Genomic DNA, 7,936 nt, shown 5'->3' on the forward strand with positions numbered 1-7,936 from the left:
AGGAACAGAATATCTAATAGTAATATATATATAGTATTTATGTATTTCATATTGCATAGGACAAATAGGACATGTGGGAAAGATTTAGAAAACCTAGTGGGACTCATCTCACCTGATCTGAGAAGTCTGCAGCATAGATATCTGCATCTGATCTAATCTTTGTGTTTCCTTTCATATTCAATGGAGCAAAATAAAGTCTCCTGAAATTGTAGTCATTTGTCCTATCTTCAAGTGAGATGAGGTGACCCTTGAAAGGCCTATCTCTGTCTCTTTGTAAAGAAAGCCAGACAATGGGCTCCAAGGCGACAGTGTGCACCAAACGTCTCCATTTTGACAGGGGAATCTCACCCTTTGGCTATTAGAGATGTCTGCTCCTGGAAGCTCCTCTAGCCGGAGTTCCTCTTCTGTCTCTTCACAGGGGAAGCTAATATAACCTCTTTTTAGACAGAGAAAGTCCAGCTGGATTACTCTTGTTTGCTATTCTTAACTTTCTCCAAGCAATCAATTTTTTGGGGTCAAGTACATTTCGATTAGTTATTAATAAGTCCAGAGTAGGTGTGTTATGCAATATTTTTTCCTTTATTTTCTTCTTTTTTTTCTGCTTAAATCGGTGCTCCCAGTTTCTGCTTCTCCTTAGGTCTCTCCCCTCCTCCCTGGTTTCACTCCCATCAGAGTATTGCTGGGAGTGTAGGAGGAATGCATGTTTCTATGTTGATGAAAAGGTTAATAGGTTATTATTCTGGGGAGCAAGGCATGATGGCAATGCATTTAACAATACTGGGTAAAAAGAGAGGATGACTAATGGAACGAAATTCAGGCTCTTCTAGAGGTCACTAGCTCATAATATAGGACAAATAGGCAAAGAAAGAGATAGTGCTTGAGAAGTGGCTGTGGGGGTAATTGTCTGCACTATAAGGGGAGGCAAGAAACTACAACGCATTTGGGGAGCAGTGAGAAGGCCAGAAATGAGGCAGTGTGACTCCCGAACCTAAGAGATTTAATTTTCTTGTGATTGAAAAGCGATTGCTGACTGAGAAAGTTGGAGCTCAAGAGATGCAGACATGCAAGACTGCAGTAGAGGAGACCTGTGATAGGTCCTTGTGCACAAGATTCCTAGCACAGGTCCTTGTGCTGCAAATTCCCCAGGGTCTGTGAGCCCAGTACCACCTTAACCTCTACCAAGCTGCTGTGACCAACACTTTATGCCACAGGGGATGGTTCCAGAAGCAGTGGGGAAAAGGAACACTGCAACAGGCTATTGATTAACAAAAAATATATTAAAAAGCAAATCATCTGCCACTAGTTTCTAGCCTGTTGAAAGAAGACAATACACATATGTAGGATCATACCTGTCATGCTGGTTGCTCTTAGGAGACTTGCTCAGAGAACTTGTGCTTGCATTTGCACTAAAATAGCTTTCAGACAAAGGAAGAAATAAATTTAAAGTGACAGCTGGTAGAATTCAAGGACTAGGAAAGACTCTAGGGAAGTGTTCTTGAACAGAATGCAGAGTGGTTAAAGGCATGGAGTAAACACAGGTGGTTGCTGATTCAATGAAAAAAAGGTACACTCTTTTGCATATATTTCAGTTCCATCACTCTTTCCCTGACCTGTTGTACAACTTGGGAATGTGATGCAATATGCCTTCTTTGGCTTAAAATCTAAATTATGGTAAATATTACATTAAGATATAGCTAATGAAAGACTACAAATATTGTCAGAACATTTTCTGCCCCCTTTTCTTTCCCTCTCTGCCACCAGGCTAGTAGTGTGCCTTTGGATTCTCTGAACAATTCCAGCTTCTGAAGCCTAGAATCCCAGTGTGTCCTTTCCAGGGCTCATGAGGTAGATCCATTGTGGCCTGTGCAGACCTTAGTGTGTGCTTCTGGTCCTACCATACAAATACAGTGGAACTCAGTCCTATTGTCATGCAAGAGAGTCAAGTGCATGTCTCCCAACCTGTCCCATCGTTATTCCTGAGCTGCTGCTGGTTTTTCTCTGAATACCTTCAAATACTAGAGAAAGCTGAAAACTTTTAGATTGGAACAGAGCGGTTGTTTTTTGATGTTATAAAGGGACTGGCAATTCAGCATTTAAAAGGAATCCTTTCCTATCTAGTCTCAGAGCAAAGCACAGATGCTCCTAAAACTGTTTAAAAACAGCTTATATTTGCTGGTGCTCTTTGCACTATCAGGTTTGGGGTTTTTTGCTACAGTTGATAGGGAGAAAGCATTTTGACTTACTTTCTGCTGCCAGGTACCTGAGGTCTTTGAGAGCACATGATGGGATAGACTTTTCACAAACTTAAAACAATGGAGTTCAATATATAAACTTCTAAGCTCCTCAGTCATTAATTACTGCAGGAATTGAGCTGGCTTCTGTTTAGGCCAGCCTGTTCTAGGATGTCTTGTGCACCTTCTGTTCAGACTGCTTTGCTTTGTAATTCTTGGGCTTTTTGGGGTGGCTTTTTGACAGATCTGTCTTAGGATAAGTAGTTATCTAATTAAATCTGGATGGACAATCTTTTATTGAATTTCTATCCTGTTGTAATATTTGGCAGACATTCTTACTTGTCCATCATGTCCCAGCTTTTGTCTTGTGGTTGCAGGATCACATGTCAGTTGAAAGTACAGTTCTCTCACTTAGCTGTGTGCATCGCTGGTTGCTTTTTAAAATAAGGGAACGGCAATGCACAAAAGTGAGAACTGGGGTTTTGAAAGGAGCTGCTGAAGCAATTATTAATCCTTGGGAAAGAGAGCATGTAATCATTTTTTAAAATTCTAACAACTCTGCTTGCTACTGGCATAACAATAAAAATCCCACAAATAGGCAAGTGAAAGATTAGGAAAATTATAGATGACAAAGTCATTATCACAGCTCAGTATAAGCATTATTTATCTGTTTATTTACATTTAATTTACTCAATGCACTTGCCTTGGATCACTAGACACTGTTAGAAATCTTTTTGAAACATAAAAATCCAGCAAACTTAGTGTCCTTAAAAAACTACAAAATTCATTATTCCTCTGCAAAGTTTAAGGCTCCTAAGTCCAGTGTACTAAAATCCACTAACCACATTACATGCTGAGAGACTAACATTGTGTCTTGTCATATCTAGGAAGGAGGTGAATTCAATGTGCAGGTCACAGAAAAACCCCAAACAACAAAACAATATCCAAAACAGTTTTCTCCCATTTGAAAAGGTTGTTACGTACAAAACCAGTTCATTTACTGTCACATGCAGAGAAAAAAGACTGCTAAGGTAGGCAAGGCAGAAATAATCGAGCTTTATAGATAAAAATCAATAGGTTAAAATTCACGATTGTAAAAACATTGCACTTCAAAATAGAAGTATGATGTACTCTCTGTGGGTATTATTTGACATATAAGAATTTTGGAATTTAGAGAAAGTCCAGTGTCAAAAATACTGTAGTAACCTGTAGACAAAGTCAGACAGCTCTAGTAGTGTCTGCCCTGTAATATATCATTTTCATGCTTTTTTCTGGTTTGTAATGGAACCCATCATCAAATAGTGCTGCTAATGACCCTTGTCAGCATGTGATAGCCAATTATATCAAAGATGGCTGGAATATACTCAGTGATATCATTTACCAAAGCTTTAGCAAGCTTCTCACAAAATTCCTGCTAACTCTGCAGTCAAGATGCTCATCGCTGTGAGGTCAATTGCACAGCCTGGTCCAGTATCATTACGTATAGAATATGTGTAAATGCAGTGGTAACATTACATCACAGATGCAAGAGATGACCAAATGGTCTTCTACCTCATTTGAAACACTAAATTCATGCAGCTCCTGTCCCTGGTACATCAGCCAAAATTGTTCTTAAAATTTGTTGTTGAAGGGACCCTACTACCTCTCCATTCAGCCTGTCCCAGAGCTTAACTACTCTTATAGTAGCAATTTTTTTCTAGTGTGTAACCTAAATCCTCTTAGCTGCAAATTAAACAGATTACTTGCTACCCTCCTCGGGAGGACACAGAGAACAATTGATGACTGTCTTAATTGTTATAACCTTTGACAAATTTGAAGACTTCTCACCTTGCCTCAACCTCCTTATTTCCCATATAAACAGTTCTTCTTTAAAGACCGTGGTTTTGGAAAAACCTTATTTTTCTCACTCTGTTGGATATTCCCTATGTCCATGCTTCTTTAAATGCATTGCTCAAAGCAGGAACCACGCTCTCACTAGTAACAAGTAGAGCAGAATAATTACCTCCCTTGTCTTACATACAGCACTTCTGATAATATACCCCAGAATGAGATTTTCTGGTTTTTGAAAGTGTCATCTCATAATCTGTGAACCACTATAACCCTAGTTATTTTCTGCAGTACTGCTCACTCACTTAATTCCCCATTTTGCTCTATTTGTTCTGACCTTCCTGACTGTACCTTTTTGAATGTGTTATTACGAAATTTTGTCTTATTTCAGATTGTGCTTCCCAAACTGACAAGGTTCTTTTGAATTCCAAAAAGCTTCCTTTTTCTCTGTCCCCATTTGGCAGCAGCTAAGATTTTGTGTGCATTACAGTAACATGTAAGGTGCTAGTAAAACAGTTTTTGTAGAGTTGGATGCATGACAGACTCCTTTAGGAGTATACATGAAATGTCATTACAGACTGACAGTAAACTGTAGTTTAAACACTTAAATTTTTTCAGAGTCAATTACTTATAAACCTTACAGTGATTTAATCTAAACCATTTCTAGGGTGTAGCCAGGTTTCTTTTTGAAGTTTACCTGCAAACTCAAGCACGTAAAAGTTAAGTGTTAGGTTGAAGGTTAAAGAGGGGGGAAGGAAGAAGCCAGAGTAACAGGTCATTAAAACATGACTGTTGGTCTACATGGCATTGGGAACAGAAAACTTACTAGAGAGAAAGGTCATGAGACCAGGCATAAAGATTCACAAAAGTTTTCTGAAGGAAGAGGAACAGAGGAATATTAGCAGTTAACAAAGACATACTGTAGGCAAAAGACTTCTTGCAGAATTGCTAAACACCATCTCATGTGTTTAATGAGAAAAAAGCAGCAGAAGTGTGTTTGGGAAATAGACCCCAACTCCTGCTTATGGAAAAACTCCCTTTGGGACAAAAGAGGAACAGAGAAAACAGGCCAGAAACCTCAGTACTATGACAAAGGAATTTGTAGTAGGAGATTGAAAATGTGGATGACAGAGGAACAACCAGATGATGGGAAAGAGCAGTAGGATACCTGTTTACCTTCTCCAAAAAAGATGTCACTCGCCATAGCAAGCATGGCAGTTGAGATGGATTATGCACAGTGCAAGCTTTAAGTTGCATAGACATTTTCAAAGCTGATTTGCTAAACCAGAGAGAGATTTTAAGGACTTTAACCCTTGATGAAACTGTATTAGATTTCCCATTTTTGTCTACTAATTGTCAGTGTCAAAAGCCCAATCAGGATCACTGCCAATGGAAGGTATACTGGGAATTGTACTTCTGTGCAAAGGACAGAAAGCTTATTAGGTAGCCACTTTTCATGTTTTAGGTCCCTCCTTTATGCACCATCTTTCTCTGTCAGAGCAGTCTGGGATTTACTGTCACTTAAGTTCCTTGTAATTAAGGGTGACAGCACAGTGGGGTAAGCCAAACCCACTGGTGCCCATGCAACTGGATGCTCCTGTGCACAATAAGCAGCTTTTACTTCACAGTTCACAATGTCTCTCATGTGAATCATTCTGTTCTGCTCATGCTTCCTTCACTCTGCATTGTTTTGTTGCTCAAGGGCATTTTGTTCTTACTTAAAGCAGCCTACATCTTCCTTCTTTTTGATGCTTCACAGTAGTTAATTTATGTTTAAGGGTTGAATCTCAATTTCAAATCACTGAAGCCTACCTTTAGGTTGTCTTTATCTGCTTTCAGGGGCACCAGTCAGCATAAACTCAGTCTCCATGTATGATAAGTGACCAGGTGTAAGAAACGTCAATGCTCATCAGCCACATATGCAAAGGCACACAGCCTTCTTTAAGTATAGGAAAATAAGGAGGTGGCTTTATAAATGTTCTAGGTGTCTGCTGAGACATCAAGATATTTTGGACAAGTGGAAAGCTTTTCCTGCTATTACTCTGGGCATAGGCTGCAGTAGAGATCAGTATGAGGGGTATCAGGTAGATGAGATTTGAGGAAAAAGAGGGACTATTCTAGGGGAGATGGTCAGGCACCAAAATATGTTTTTCCACATTTGCATTTTGACTCCATGGCATACATCACAACACAGATGTCGTGAAGAGCAGTAAGGGGGGGAGCGCAGGAACAGTGAGGTTCTGAAGAGCTGTATATTTCTGAGTAGACAACAAATGGTACAACTTTGGGATGAGGTAATGCTAATGCTAACTCATTTGACCTCCTGAAGATAGCCTGAAGTAGGTCCCCAGGAAAGTCCTAGCCTGGCTTGGCAAAACTATTCCAGTGCTAACTGGGCTATGTCCATGCTCCAGGAAGTTCTGAGAACAACATATGCTACAGTAAGACACTGAGTGGGGCAGCTTTTATAGTGCTCGGAGATACTGGGATAGCAGCAGTACTGAGAGGCAGTGCACTATCTAGATACGAGATGAAGTTTTCTTATAGGGATTAGGGCAGCAGGGGAATCCAGTTTGCTTTATGCTCACAGCCTATGTCCAATCTAGCCCCTTCCTGATCCTCAGTTCCTTTCAGAACTCAGGACTCAGGTTTGATGAGCCAGTGCAACTAGAAAGCTTTGAATCACTGGTGCCCCAGATGGGTTGGGTGGTATGGTCCATGGTAGCCATAAAGGAAAACGTGTCTGGTTTGGCATCTTTGGCAACAGTCAGTTCTGGGATTTAGGTTTTGATCTTCACTCAGTTCTGCACAATCCCCTTCTCAGGTCTGTTCAGCAATAGCCATACTTCCATACACATAGTCAAGCACTAATCATCTGGAGGCATTTGCAGTATAGAAGTGCACCACAACTCTGTGACATGGAAGCATTCCTCCTCTGGCTTCCTCCCTCTATTCACATGTCACCCCAGAAAGGAGATTTATTTGTCTTCTTCCCTGAGGAAAAATACCGGCACAGGCTTGTACGATATAGCCATGTCATGCAATGCAGCTTTCACCCATGTATCCTACAAAGTATATAGTTAAATGCCATGCTAGCATGTGGGTTTTAAAATGTATTACAAAGTATTTGAAACTACAGAACTAAACTTTTCAAGCATTACTTAATGTATGTACATTGTTACTACATTTTCTTAGTAAGGAACACACTATCTTCCTTTTCATCTATGAAATGACCACAGTGTCAGTCAGGCAGAGATTAATGTGTTGCTTCTTGCTGCCAAACTGAGAGCTCTGAGAGTCTGCAAACTGAACTCAAAATGTTATTACAGAGAATCAATATGTGTGGTCCCAGCTCTGATCTTCAGAACAGATAACGGTCAAAGCTTGCATTTAATTTCCTTCCAAATATTAGGCTATTTTGAAATGGTCTTTCTAACAGATTACATTGCTATAAACATTACTGTTGGTAAAAGAAATGAGTAATTCTTTAACATTCTTTGTTATTTGCTTGATATTATCTAGAGTGACTGCTTTCAACCTTAACAAACTTTTATCTAGAAACATTTTGGACTTGTGCAAATAAGTTCAGTGGTAACTAAAGTACAGTTTGGGGGCCAAAGTCACCAAACTTTGTTTCTTTTAAGTCAAGTAGGGAGATGAGTTTTAGAGCTAAGGAGCATTCATTAAAGAAGTTTTTCAACAAGCAGTGACCTGGAGTTCCGCTAGAACTGCTTTCTGGGTAGTAGTTCTAGGACTAGTGATACAGTCCACCAGAGAGTTTTAAAGAGAAAATTACTGGTCTTTTAGGTTATAATTAAGTCCTTGCATTCAGCTGAACATAGGGTGTGCTCCCTCCTGTTAAGCCCTAGCATATTAAC

This window comes from Falco punctatus (assembly GCF_963210335.1).
Source record: "Falco punctatus genome assembly, chromosome: 8".
NCBI lineage: Eukaryota > Metazoa > Chordata > Aves > Falconiformes > Falconidae > Falco > Falco punctatus.